General features: G+C 39.5%; 1 protein-coding gene and 1 long non-coding RNA gene across 8 annotated transcripts in view; one reads left to right on the top strand and one right to left on the bottom strand.

The window, feature by feature from the left end:
- The window catches only part of LRRC28 (leucine rich repeat containing 28), a 59,609-nt gene that overhangs the window by 22,059 nt on the left and 21,893 nt on the right, over positions 1-15,657 (bottom strand). The window lies entirely within an intron of this gene.
- LOC308463683 lies at positions 703-8,922 on the top strand. Its single transcript, XR_013979684.1, has 2 exons — positions 703-3,631; positions 5,130-8,922. It is a non-coding gene; the product is annotated as an uncharacterized lncRNA (long non-coding RNA).

Genomic DNA, 15,657 nt, shown 5'->3' with positions numbered 1-15,657 from the left:
ATGCTGGGTTAAGATGGGCCCCTGGCCTGATCCAGCAGGGCTCTTCTGACCTTTTTCTTTTAACGGCATACAAATTTTGCACCTCTCTCAAGATACTAACACAAAAGTAAAGACAAATTGTGATGTGACAATCCAAAGGTAGAGACAGCACTACTTGAGGGAGCAAGAAGCAGGGTGATGACGTGGTGAGTTAACAGCCAGCAGACATGGGCTGGATTCTGTTGGGAAAAAGCACCAAGGCAAAAGCCAGCTCCAGATGGCTGGAATGCAAAACAGGATGTTGTGGTTTACAGATGTACTGTTGGAGAAAAGGTGGAGCCTATTCTCTGTACTGAGCACCGGATGTTAGCTCAGTGTGTCATCTGACCTGTACTGGAAGTACAGGGGTGGAGTTGAGACTCTTCTGATGGAGACTGAAGGGTGCAGTCACATTTCTATGTACTGTTGAGTGACAGGAATAAAACATGTAGAAAGGACTCCTGTCTGTCTCATTTCTCCTCCCTGGGAGAATGCAGGGAGGGAGAGAGAAGCAGAGAAGCAGAGGGTGTGTTCTTCTCACGACTAATGAGAAGAATCGCCGGGTTTGTTTACCTAGCCTGCCGGGGTCGCAGACGGACGGTAAACACAGTATCTCGCTCAATTGCCTCGGGGGAGGCCAGGTACCTCTGCCTGTGAGCTGAAGATACTAACAACCAGTTATCTGCAACCAGTGGTGTACTGGGGTGCAGCTCAAAGGGTTTTTTCAGAGTGATGATGGCATTTGCTGGAGGACCAGGGTAACTGATGGAGCCTTTTTGCTCTGACAAGTGACTGAGGGCTCATCCATGCTGTCATTTAATGTGGATAATAAGCTTCCTGTACCTCCATTAATTCTCCGCTGTCCATAGGATATTCTCCTCCAAATCAATGCCTTCCCACACTTTCCTCTCCCTCAGTCCAGATCTTCTCATACCAGGGATACTCCGAAAATGAGAAAATCCAGATTGAAAGTGTGGGAAGGCAGTGAATGTCATGTGGACAACTGAGAATTAAAGGAGGTACAGGAAGCTTACTGTCCACATTAAACGACAGTATGGATGAGCCCTGAGCTGATAATGAGGTTTCACATTTTCACATTGCTCATGACAGATTAGCATACGGGAAGTCAGATAAATGAAGCAGAGTTTGGATACTTCCCCCCTGTGATGGCTTCCTACTTCCTACTGGCAGTTTAGATAGTGAACGTTTTTTATTGTCAGATTGTATTTCTAATTTAAAAACTTCAATTGGCTAAAGATATTTCCTTAAAGCTCAATGTATTTTACAAGTTAAACCCAAGAAATCAAAAGTGAGCACTGCTTAGTTCAATGGAACATACTTCCAGGAAATTATATACAGGATTGCATTCATACTTATCTTGATGAATTGGGTATTATGCTATGCACTGATGCCCTTTGGTGAAGTTCATGCATGTGTAAGTAAATAAATAACATAATGGATCAGCACAGCTGCCTGCATTTTTGGACTCTCCTCAGGGTGTGGCCATGGGGCCTGTCACAATGAATCTCAAAATGTACAACTAGAACACTGCCAGAAACACAGGAGAACTGAACTAGAACCAGGTGAGAAGACTGGGCAGATATAGTATGAGGTATGGGAGAACTGGGGGGAAAGGCAGAGAGGCCAAGAAATGGAACTCCCACTGGGTTTACTGAGTAGGAAGGCGGATCTCTGAGTCCACTCCTCCATCAGCCTTAAGTCTGTAAACAATGTTACTCTTAACACTTGGAGCTGGGTATGAAAGAGGAAGTAGGAGCAGAAGGACCCTGAAAGGTGACACAATTTCTCAACTTTATAATGAAAACTACAAACAAATATGGCTGAAATAGTGATCCGGGGCATTTAAATACTTTAATTACTTTTCCTTGGCATAATAGGGTTCATGTTTTGTAATCTTGTCATGTTTAACCATTATGTCTATGTTATAAATAGTTCTGGTCAGTACCTTCCATGCATTCACATGCCTGTGGTTTATTTATTTTGGTTTTATTTTATGTCTGTCTTTATTCAACTGTGGTCTATAACTGTAAATGAACTGTGTATGTTTGTCACCACAACCTGCTTGATAACACTGTATTTTGCAGAATCTCTTGTAAACTATTTTTTTGAAAATTACTTCCACCGACCCCAAAAAACCTGAAAAATAGCAAAAACAGGTTTTTGAGCCTAAGAAGGTTAATTGAAAGTTTGAATTCCTTCTCCATAAAGTCCAAATAGAAGCCAACGAACAATAGTGACAACAGAGCTTGACTGCTTCAGAAATTCCTTTATGAAATGGATGCCATAGGGAAAGGCGATGTTGCAGGCTATCAAGACTTGGCAGTTGGCTATGAGAAAGTTGGTTGAGCTTTGCAAAGAATAGCCAAGGTAGAGTCAAGATGGTATGACTGAGGGCAGGTAAAACACAGTAGCAAGGAAATGAAAAGAGAAGAAAGGAGGAACAGGGCCTACAGCTAGCTAGGCATGGAAATATTTTGAAGGAGGGTGGGGGAGCCATGAAGAAACGGGGGCAAAGAGGAGACAAGCACAATGCCCCCAAGCTATGCAAATGTGTGGGAGAAAGCCCATACGTTTTTATTCTGCATTTATGGCTCATAAGATTTCAGCTATGTGCTAGCTATGTTATGCCCCCCCAAAACTGATTTGCTGAAGCTCAGCCACTCTCGTTTGGCTGTGACAACAAAAAGCACAGCAGAATGGGCTTGTTTTTACATAGAGCATAGCCAGTGGAAGGAAGGAAGCTTCCTACACAATGCCAAAAACCGCTGACTGGCAAGTAAAAGGCCCAGCTATTTTGAGATACAGCCTCTCCTCTGCCACTAAAAATAGTCTTGTGAAGACCGCCAGGTCCAAATCCTTCAAAGCTACAGTTGGCAAACTGGCAGGAACCCAGGAGCAGCAGAGGCCAAGGTATTTTTCATATCTTAGGGCGAGACAGATCTATTTCTCATCACCACTGCCTCTCCAGCAAGCATTCGTATCTGAAAATCCCATCTTCTTCTTATCCTTTGTGTTAAAAACAGATATATCTAAACAAACAGTGTGATCCCTACTTCAGATTACATTAGGTGGGTGAGGACTGGATTTCTACTAAAATCCCCTTGTGCTGGTGGAACAAAATGTTACTGTGGCATAGTGGATTTACAATGTATTACGCTAGTGAAACTCTGCTAGGCAAGGGGCAAAAAATGGGCAGAACTGGAAGCAGCAGAGCCTAGACAGAATCTTATGCTCAGAGGTTGGCCTTCCACCCAATGCAATAACATTATAACTGGAAAATAGGTGGTGCAAATAATTTAAAACACCCTCTCCTCCTGGAGTTGATGAGTGGTCCCAGGAGCCGTTAACTATGAAGTAAAGATTCTGGCCACCTTCAAAGTAAAAAAAGCAGCACGGTACAGTGGTACCTTGGAAGTCAAACGGAATCCATTCTGGAAGTCCGTTTGACTTCCAAAACGTTCGAGAACCAAGGTGTGGCTTCCGATTAGCTGCAGGAAGCTCCTACAGCCAATCGGAAGCTGTGGAAGTCACTTCCGGTTATCAATTGTCTGGGAGCCAAAACGTTTGACTCCCAAGGTGTTTGAAAACCAAGGTACGGCTGTATGATGATGATGATATATTTATTTATACCTCGTCTGCTTCCCTGACAGGGACTCAAGGTAGCTTACAGATAAAAATAAGAACAGCCAAAACATAGGGGGGGACCATCATTAAAAAACAATTAAACGTTGATAAAATTAAAACTATGATATACATAAACATCATACAAATAAGTACAATAAAAATAGCATGGCACTAGCCCTTTAATTAAAAAGCTCACAATATTATTGTATGTTATTCTATTATTATAAAGCGAGATGAGCGCTGCAACCCAAGAGTCGTCCGCGACTGGACCTAATGGTCCACGACTGGACCTAATGGTCAGGAGTCCCTTTACCTTTACCTTTTATTCTATTATTATATGTTCTTCCTGGCACTGAGGCAAGGTGCAGGATGACAGTTAACCGAATAAAAAAGTTCCAATGCAACTTTTAAATTTCAACACCATCCCCTAAAGTGATACATCCCCAAACACTGCCACCAGCTCCACTGGATGTAGCACACAGAATGAAGAGATCTGGTAGAAACGCCTACTCTCAGTAACTCTTTCTCAATGGGGACCCAGTCACATGCAATGTCTGTTGCAATTGCTGACCATCATGCCTCACAATCCTTATGTCCCTCTTCTCCACAGAAGCCACCAACATACCCATAAGAAAAGATGTTCTCCACACTTGCCTCCACGGTAGGCAGATGACAAGCACATTCTACTGCAGCTACAGTGACCAGGGACAAATCTTCTGCCCATTGGCCATCCCTGCTACTGTTTTTCTCCTAGAACTCTTGTACTTTTGGAAGATACTTGACAGACAGAAATGTGAACAGGTGGAGCTATACATAGCACAAGGAAGTGATGGGGAACGCTGCACCTGTTACTCCCGTCTGACATGTAGATTTCAGGAGTGCAGTGGCCCTGGAAAAACAAAGATGGCAATCCCATTCCCCTGTGAAGTTGTCAGAATGCAGTCTACTACTGCATCCTTATGATGGCTAAAAGACAGGGAGTCTTCTTCCGCCCAACCCTTGTAACTAATCTCTGATGTCTGCATGATGGTGGGCACGGGGTTTCCCACAACGCCCCGTAAGTGTTGGGGGCTTGCCAACAGCTTTATTCCTAGAGCACTAGAGGAGGAGCAGCAGCCTGAGAACTCAAATGTCCTCCTGACTTCCCCTCCCCTGATTGCCACTAAAGTAATGGATCAAGCATTGTTGCTGCTGTTATGCTCAGAAATGCTGATACCTGGATCTGCTGGGAAAATAACCAGCAAAACCTGACAATCAACCAGGCAAGTCCTAGGAAAACAAAGAAGGAAGGCTTTTTTTTGGGAGGGGGTCACATTTATGGCTGCCAGAGCAAGACCCCATGGCCATATGCTTTTAACATTTTATTGCTTCTCTGCAGGGTCCAACCAAGCTCACTGGGTTGCTCCTCTCATAGTAGTGTGTGCAGTGTTCCTAATTCATGGGGTTTCCATTTTCCTCCATTACAGAAAGCTTGTTGCTCTACCATGAACAATAATACAACTCTTAGCAATGTGAAACTCTTTATATTGGGATACAGAACCTTATTTTTCATAATCAACTGAATTCTTGAGAAGTGAATATTCTCCAACTTGTACAGACAGAAAAGTCCTTACCTGAAGATACTTAAATAAAGGATTGGATGATTTTCTCCAAAAATGTATTTTCTAATATGCACTGATGCTGCAGATGTAAAAGATTATCAACAAAAATGGGGAAGGATTTACAAAAGGAAATTCCTTGAGAAATCTGGTCTTTTCTTTTGCAGCTTGAACTTTGTTTACTGTGAGCTCAATGTTAAGAGACAATTGTATAAAAATGGCAATATAATGGCATTTAACACCTATTAAATAAGATTAGAGATCTTTAAAGTTGGCAATAGTTAACTATTGGTGCTGTGCCAACAACTGAGATATGTTACAATGCTCAAGTATTCTGGAAAACAACTGTCCAAGCAATATCAACTCTTACTAACTTTTTGTACTCATGTCTACTCAACTTTACACCCAAATTTGTTTAAACACAAGGCTGTATTTAATGTGCTTGTGATTACTATACTGGCCTATGTTACTAATTGAATCACATAGTAAATACACTTTATGTTACAGAAATGTGCTTCTTGCATGGAGTGTGTGTTTTAACTTCTGCATGTTTTGATGTATTAAATAAAATTAAAAGAAGAAACAAATATTCTGAGCATTGGTAGAGAAGACTCAAGTTACTGTGCTGTGGGGCCCCTGTCACCTATTGGCTACTGGTAAATTACAGTTACCTATTCCAAACATAAAAGTCAACAGCCCAATGATAGAACTAGTGAGATCATATGCATGAAAGGAAAAATAGAAGACACTGGCTGGCTTCTTGCATCAGCTGCAGAAATACTGCTTAAAAACTCAATTGCTTTGTATTTCTTAAGCATTGTTGGAATGTGCTACGCTAGAGACAAAACCAGGTTTCCTGAAAGCTTCAGAAAGTTAGGCAAGGGCCTCTTCATAGAGCAGGTGGACAGCTGTCTGATCTTGCTCCAATCCTGCATTTCTGTTTCGCCTCCTCTTCCGCCCTCTGCATTTGCTTTGCTTCTTCAAGTCACTGATATTACAGCAGGGACTCAGCTATAAAGCTGCCAATAAAAAGTTTTAAGTGTGTTTTAAAGGCAATATACAATGTGACACTAGATGGCGATGGTGAGCCTTACGGAAAACTCCATGCGTTTTTAAAAACGCTTAAAAATGCACTTTCAGAACAGTTTTTATATGTGTGTAGATTCCACCCAGGTTTGTTTTCCATGTCCACAAAGCCATCTACCTAACTCTATTCTCTGTGAAAACTACCATCTGAGACATCTAATTGCCAAACTGGACTCCTTAGCTGACATGGCTCTTTTGGCTGAAAACATCCACATTCATATGTCATGCTGAGTGAAACAGCAAATAACAGCTCTACCTCCTCCAACTAAGGTTACACTGGAAAGTCTGCTGAATTCGTATGGGTTTGCAGAGTTATGCACACAGCTGCATGATCCCTGTTCCAGAGACAGGGGCATTCCCTACTTAGCCCGTTGGATTCAGGCAGCTGTTCCCATTTACTTCTTTCTTATAGTTTTCTCACAGGGCAACTGCTATTCCATGGCCCTGATGATGGGAAAAGACAGGTGGACAAGCACAAGATGTAATGGTGAAGCCCTCACTTGCTTCCCTTCTGAGTCTCTCTCGCTGAAGAGTGCTATACTTATCGGTGCAAATGCAAACTCAGAATTCCAAGTGTACAAGTTATCTTTACTACAAGTTGAAGCACAGAACAAAACCATGCTGAATCTAACTATTTTAAGTGTCTGTCTGCAATTATACATACACAATTCAAAACAATTATAATCATAAAAGCAATATAAAATACTATTTACAAAGGATACCATCACCATAAAGAACCACCCAATTTGATCATTTTTAGGTACGTATGCCATTTCTAATCAATTCTCACTGGCAGATGATTCTTCTTCTTCTTCGGACTATGTTAAAGTGCATACATCTACATTAAAAACACGACCACCAGTGTATTGTTTTGATGCTACAGCCTGCTGCTCTTTATCTGAATTTTATCACAGTGTTCTCAGAAAATGATCAAAGCAGCCCTGACAACTTAATGTTCTTTTAACTTAAGTATAGCTGCATAACTTCCCCTCTGGTCTTTTGGCCTTTGGCTCAATATGCCACTGGAAACATCAAAGGTCAGGAGACTCAAATCCTCCAACCCAGAATAAAGACACAATGAGGGGTAAAGTTAATGTCTGAGGAGGGGATTAAACTATTTACAATGTGCTACAGGAAAGCTCAGTGTTCTTTTATGAAAAAGCAGTTTGTTACTACTTGAAAAACATATTAGCTGATAGAACAACTACTTATCAAGGTAGGAATAAGCCCTACTTTCAAGGTAAACAAATAAAATAAGAGATATTCACTTTATTCTGGAACTAGCAATAATATCTTCTTCAAGTTTAGATTGGGCATGCATTAACACAGATTTATGTATCTACATTATATTTTTATTTATTAAAATAGGGAATACACTAGAGGAGACAATGGGAATAAGACTTATCAGAATAACTTCCCTCAAGGCACTCTTCCTTTTGCACATAAACTCTGTAAGTGAAGAACTTGAATCATAATCCTAAACTCATTAATAAATCACACTAGTTGATTACATAACCAATGTTGAATTAAGTCCCCACATTGAAACAGAAACAAATTAAATTGCTTTTCTTTTGTATATAATTTCTACCATACATACTGAAGCTAGGCGATTCTACATGTGAAACAAAAAGCAAAGAAAAATGGTAAAGCATAATTTAAACAGTGTATCTGAATGTGCTTTCATATCCATCACAACACTACACATACACAAACCCCTTTCTATGAACAAAAGAATGGAACACTAAGCTATTTCAGACTTTATAGCGACAAAAAAGTCTGCAGCTAGTGTATAGTGGCATTACAGGTTTTACTACGCACTACAAAATACAACATGACATTAACAAAAGGGGTTTTCAAAAGCAAGATTTAACATGGTGCCACGAGTTGTATCAGGAAAAGAGTTTACAGCACAGTTCCATAAACAGATGACTTCTGAAACACAGGGTAGCTCAGGATTTTGATAGAAAATGGTCTTCTGTTTCTATTGTAAAAAACCTAGAAGATTTAATAGCATTTTCTAAAGGCTATGCAAATCATTTTAATTCTGCAATCTAGTCACATTTGTTAGTGTTTGCCCTAAGTGTATGTGAGCTCAAAATCTAAAACCAAAAGGAATTACACAACAGGTTTACACACTTTCCATTCAAAGACTCCTTGACCGCACCAGAAATTATTGAACAGGGTAAAGGGAGGGGAAGCAGATAGATAATTCCCCTACATCATATCCCCTACATCATATCCAAATGGCATTTCAGACCTTTTATTAACCCTTCTTTTCTCCAAGGAGATCAACGAAGCATACATGGTTACTCCCCTTTCTCAATTTTATCCTAACAACCCAGTCATGGCTAAGTGGGGATTTGCTCTCACTGGCAAATCTGCTAAAAAGAAGATTGGTAGTACATTCATAACATATGTTATTATCATTAAACAAATGTCATTATTAAACTGTTTCTTTGTAACATCTTTATGAACAAAATATACTGGACAACAGCGTAAACCAAGATCAATGCACTGGATGCATCTATTTCAGAAATCCCTTAAATCAGTGAAAAAACAGAACAAAATGTAGGGGGGAAATATGTGCTAGAAACTATGCCAATCTGTGTTTTGCATACTGTCAAAACTGTCAACTAGCTCAACATGGTAATCAAAGTGCATAATGTTCTCTATCAGCAAGCTAAGAAAGCGTTCCCATTCCATCCCGATTTCTGTGGTAGTTCAAGACAAATAGCATAGAAGCATCCTTTTTCCTTTCGAGTGTTTTCCTGGCTGCAATAATCTATAAAAAAATAATGTACTAATTAGATACAGCCCTTTGAAAGCAAGTACTCATGTTTAAAGCAACCTACTTTGCTTAGACTACAGCATTGCTTTAAACGTTGCCAAGGGGCTGGCAAGAGTTAAATGCTCATGTAACAATGTTCTCCTCAAACCCCCACAGGTCCATTCACTTAACACCATACTCCTGGAAGTGTGCCTGACATACCAAACCCTGTCCTGTTGCACATATTTTTATGCCTGTTACTAAATTAGGAAAGCGGGGGGAACTTTGCCTGTGCCAATTGCGAAACAGAAAGGGTCAGCATCATTGGTCTGCAGCAGGATCAGACAACCTGGTGTTCTCCAGATGTTGCCAGACTACAGCTCCTGTCTTCCCTGACCATTGGGCCATGCTGGCTGGAGTTGAAGAGGGCTGAAGTCCAACAACATATGGAGGGTACCATGCTGGCTACCCCTGGGTTTACAGCTTCTCTGTTAAGCCAAAATCCTTCCAAGGCTGGCATATATAATCTTTATTGGTGCATGCAGCTGCACTGAAATACAATGGCACACACAGAAGAAGAAAATTAAAGGCTATAATCAAGATTTCTCACTCCCAGGAATATTCTGCAGCGCACTACTGAAACCACATATTAGAATTACAGATTACTGTATCATTTAACTACCCAACGATAGAACTGGAATATAAAATTGTTATGTTGGACATTTTGAAAAGCAAATGTAAAATGTATTAGTTTAGCCAAGAAAAGGGGCAAGGATTTTAAGTACTACTTCTTCATGACAACATTGCTGCCATAGTTAGTACTTAGCTCTCTTGAGAAATACTAAGTAGGGCATTGAGGAATTTTTGAACAGGAAAAAAACAGCAACTGGGAAGCATTTTAGAGGTATCTTCATCTGCATGAATACTAAACACATATGTTGTATTTCTTGGCAACCAAGGAGGAAAGTTCTGATGGGGATGGGGGAAAGAAGGGAATAGAACTTTTCAGCCCCAGCACATTGGTAGATCCAAACTACCAATGCAAATTGCTAAGCAAAACAGATTTTGACATAATGAATGATCACTCCCAGGTTATATTATAAATGCTCACAGTGATGAACATGTAGTTACAACATGCTTTGCAAGATTAATGGTACAAGGAAGGATGAAATTAGATGCAATACAAAACTACAGGATTCTATATTTAGAAGTGGTATCCTCTGATTCTTAGGTCTATAAAATACACTGTTCTGAAAATAAGATTCACCTACTCCTTTAGATAACCGGATAGGTATTTTAAAATGGAAAAAAAGTTTCACTTTTATGACTACACTCAACATAGAAGCTGACTACAGGAAGCCTGTAAGACAATTTAGTTTGGGTTGAAGGCAAAGTATAACGCTAAGACACAGCGTAGGATATGCAGAGTAAAGTTTTGAATAATGTCATGCATTTTGTTTAAGGAGAGCAAAAGCTTCTACCTTCTCCTTCCAGTCATTTCGGAGAGGAGAGAGGAGTTCATGAGCCTGGGAGGTGGCTATGCTTGTTCACATCACACTAAACCATGGTATTTAGTACTAGGTTCAATCTGTCCACACCCTGTTTGAAAGCCTGCATGTGTAGGAAAGGACACCCAAGAAAGGTTTGTGACCCCTTTTGCCCCACGACATGTAAAATGTGCTTTTCAAAGTTATGCACAAACTAGCTCTTTGCAGGCATAAAGACCTTGGGGGTACAATCATGGGCAGCTCATCTCAAGTTCCCTGTACTTAATTATAACCAATTGGGCTAAAGGCATTTACTCTGAAGTAGCCTAGCTAAATTCTGTAGTATGTTGCTTCAGGACTGCTTTCAAAGTCCTATTTTCTTAAGGCAGTAATACAAATAGTATTTGAAAGGCAACTTTACCACAGAATGGCTTGGGAGCTTAAGTCATTGCCAACTCTGCTTAATTAATTCACTTACCATAAAAGTTGGCAAAACATGAAGCTTTTCACTTAGTAAATCTATAATTAACTGTTAATGTTTGCTGAGTAAACATAAGCCTATATTTAATTAAATCTTACAGTAAGATGCTATAACCTGAAAGTTTTATAAGCAACATGCTTCTGAAACAAAAACTTAAGAACTTCCAAATCTTGTTAGACATTAAAAAATTAACTTAACTTTATTGTGCTTATAAATAAAACCAGTATATGTTAATAAGACCTAGTTGTCAGAACAGTCTTTCAAAGATATGAGATAAAGAAAGCATAAAGCTTTTTTCACTTGTAACAAAATCTGATCTTGACAGGAGCATTGTCTGCAGCAATGGAGTATTAAGACATGAATGTAGAGTTATGTCTGAAGTTGCCATGTCTTTCCTACATTTCAATATCTGTACTAATTAACATGAGAGTCAGAATGGAATAATCCCTATACACAAAGGCCCCACTGTTGGAATGCTCATTATCCAAAATCTCAGTTATCCGAACCCAAAGAATTAAACCCAAACCTTGCCACACAGACAACTGGTTCAGATATCCAAACAGCTGGCGTTTGCACACTTCTTTACTTGTTTGTGTTTTGTTGGTTGGCAGCAGCCATTTTGGGCAGAAACCATGGAGGGAGGGAGATTGGACAAATCCGTTTTTCCTATGTTTGGCTTTTTCACAGGAAGCATGCACAGGTCACTAACAAAGTTGTAGAAGAATCTTAAGCAGCAACCTAACCAAAGATTAAATAGATCAGCTGATGACAATTACTCATGTCTTAGGCTCCAAGGTCAGCAGGGCAAAGTTAGCAGGACTATACAGCTGAAGGCCTGTTTTATGTTGCCAAAGGATGTCCAAATTCTCTATGAGGTTGCTGCATCACACATCAGTTTCATAATGTAGAGGAGTAACATGCAGTTATTCTACCGAGGGCAATGAACATAATGTACATCAAAACCTAAGTAAGATACAGTACACTCAAGTTGGGATAGAATAAAAACTCAATTTCTCGTTCCAACCAGAGATGAATGGCTGATGAAGATGATGGACTACGCCGAAATGACGAAAATTGACTGGGAAAATCAGAAACCAGGAAGAGAAGAATGTTAAGAAGGAATGGGGAAAATTTATAATGTATTTAAGAGAACACTGTAAACAACTAAAAACTATGGCAGGATTTGAGTAATGCTTGTAATGTATGAAAAACTATGTAAAAAAGGGTTATTTTTCTTTAAAAATTAAGAGAAAAGAAGGGAAGCAGTTGGGGAAAGTAACCATGGAAGGGTGGAAGGAAGTCAATGGATTCAGGGAATCCTAAATGATGTGGATGATTTGTTTGAATTAAAATTTGTTATGTAAAACTTATCTAAAAAAACAACTCCATTTCTCCCGGTGAAATGCCCACTACTCTTTCTGAAATTTGTATACTATTTAAGCCAGCACCATATCCCAGGAGATCAAATCTCAAAAATTAATTTCATGCTGAGTGAAAATATTTTAATAAAACGACAAAACATCTGGATAGAAGTGCACATAGAGACATTATTAGCATAGTTTATGTGTACCAACTTTCTAAACTGTTAATAATACTTTTTGACAGGCCTTGCACACAACATTTCTTTTGGTAGATAAATAGGTTCATCGCTGATATGTCATAAAGTGGTGAAAGAGACAAGGGTTTCACACACCTGTTAGTTTATTAACAAAATCCAAAAGGAAGATTAATGTCTACTACTGTATTAGGACCAACTAAAATGTCACAAAGAGTTGGCCTGCTACATCTACCGTAGATAACAAGGAATTGATTGTGCAGCCTAGACTTACTTCTGCAGTACTCAGAAAATTTGGGAGAGGAAACAACATAGATAACAGAAATTAATTAGCATCCAAAATATTGGAGAAAATACAGAATAAGCCAGGAAAAGAATCATTCCTGAAGGTACCAAAATTCCAGGTTCTTACTCAGAATCATTTGATTGAATTACTGCCAGAGATAACCACAAATTGCCCTGCAACATCCATTTTAAAAATTGCTTCACATAACCACTGATGGCTTGAAACAGTTCGCTCAATGAAAAAATAAATAAAGAACGAATAAAAAATGGTTTCCAATGGTTTGTATGAGTGAAGAGCGAATCCAAAAATTTTCTGGTTGATTTGAATGAGCCAGTGTAATTACTGTCTCTATTCAGAAACCAAGAAGGAAAAAATGTTGTGTAATAACCTCAAAAGTTTTTCTTTTCCCCTGAAATACACAAAGATTATTTAATCCAAGTGTTTCAGTTTTGGCTAACCGTATTTCCCTTTCCACTATTGAACTTGTAATGGTTTGGAATTTTTCAAGATTTAGTTTGCGGAATGTATAAAGTTCATGGAACACTTCAAAGATGGGTAAAAAGAGGCCACACAGATTCAGCAGCAGGACCTGGAATTAACTCTGCTTGCCTGATGCCAAATCCTATGATCTAATCACTAGCTGACAAGAATGTCTTTATATTTATCAAAGGGAAGAGTTATACTGCAAGCATGCCAAAATGTGGTAGGTGTTTTCTAAACAAAGACACAGTCCATCTCCTAAATAGAGCTTTAATAGCATTTTAATTAAAACTTACGTAAGTCATGGGCATTTAATTAGAGTATAACTACAAAGTAATAATTTAAAAAAACTTAACCAACAGCTGATTTTTATCTACTGCTCAGTACACTGGTACCTCGGGTTAAGTACTTAATTTGTTCCGGAGGTCCGTACTTAACCTGAAACTGTTCTTAACCTGAAGCACCACTTTAGCAAATGGGGCCTCCTGCTGCTGCTGCGCCGCCGGGGCCCAATTTCTGTTCTTATCCTGAAGCAAAGTTCTTAATCTGAAGCACTATTTTTGGGTTATTTTGGGTTATTTTCAGGTGTGTAACCTGAAGTGTATGTAACCTGAGGTACCACTGTATCTGTTAAACTTCCAAATCTGATACTGCTAAGAATTGGGAGGTTATGGGGCAAAACAGAGAGTATTTCTAAAATCATGAAGGATATTTCAATAGCCCTACAGACAACAACACTCACACATTACAATTCTATTAACATATTTTATAGAATAGTATAGTGGCTCAGAGCAGGGAAGAGGGTAGTTCTCTTCAGGGTTGGAGACTGAAGATGCCAACAGAGGGACTAATATTAAGAGATGGTGAAGAAAGTGCACCGTGGAATATGACACCATGTAGACAAAGAGGGAGAAGGAGCATAAAATAAGACCTTTTGCTTTTAAGGTGTTGGGAGCAGAAGCCCAGGAGACAAAAATGGGGAAAGTTGGGGGATATTTCTGGTAGACTATAAAGAGAGGCCTATAGGTTTTTGGAGGGAGGATCCTGACACCTGAAGGCAGCCCTGTATAGGGAAGCTATTTAAGGCTCAATGTTTTATTTTGTTTTTATATATGTTGAAAGCTGCCCAACATATTATTATTATTATTATTATTACTACTACTGGCAGTAGTATTTGAGAGTAGGCTATGAATCAGGAATACCCTAGTTCACATCCCCACTCTGGCACCTGCTAACTGAGTGATTTTATACAAGTTACTATTCCCTTAACCACAAACCCTATATCTGCAATATGAGGATAACAACCTTTGCTATGGGGCTATTGTGAGAATTATAGAAGAACACTGAGTTAGAGCCAAAGTTGGTCTTCCTGCTCATAAACAGTTTTGCACAAATGTGCTAAGTTAAACACACTTAGTGGTATCCTTGTTCCCCTGGCAAAATGTTTTGTGCCAGTGGAAGATTGCAGAGCAAGAGAATGCATAAGCAGGCTGCTGGTAACTTTGTTGCACAAAAGACTGTGTAATCTGTTGCACACTGAGCTTCCACTAAGACAACTGCTACATTATTTCTTCTGTTCTGCAACTCACCTGTCTGCTAGCACAAGACAGACAGAGAGTACTGGATACAACCCACAGAGAGCATCCCTGGCAACACCAACTTAAGAGCGCTCTGTGCTTAACATGGCATCTCACCTAGCAGGAGGCCTATTTTAAAAGCAGCTACAACCATTTCACAAAATCAGCATTCTTGCTGATGGAAATGTAGCTAACACTGGAGTAAGCTTCATCTTACTAATGCTGTAGGAATACTGTACTTTGTAAGCCCACTGCAAACCCCTTGCTAGAATAGAGCGAATAGAACTTATCAAGCTATTTAGAAAAGCTGTCACAATACTAACCATCCCACTCATGATCTTGATAAAGAGAAGCTACTTAAGAGGGATTATGAGCCAAAATACTCACAGGCTCTGCAACCATGAAAGGAAACCTGTTTGAAAAGTGCTTGCAAAGTAATGACAGAAAGAAAGCACTCAATGAAAACAGATCAGCAGAGTCAATTTCCTAGCAGAAATGGAAGATTATCACAGGCTGGGAAAGATTAATACACACTGTGCAAATGAAAAACTGACAGCATTTGGGGAAAATAAAGAGCTGGTTAGAGGTCCTTAGACAAGCTGACTCTGCACCAGCACTTCAATATACACTGGACCTTTTGCTAGACTGTCTGATGGTTAACAACTGGTGATATATTT

Source organism: Podarcis pityusensis (assembly GCF_964106645.2).
Source record: "Podarcis pityusensis genome assembly, chromosome: 14".
Lineage (NCBI taxonomy): Eukaryota > Metazoa > Chordata > Lepidosauria > Squamata > Lacertidae > Podarcis > Podarcis pityusensis.
Note: the sequence above shows the minus strand (reverse complement) of the source record. Positions and strands in the feature narration are given on the sequence as shown.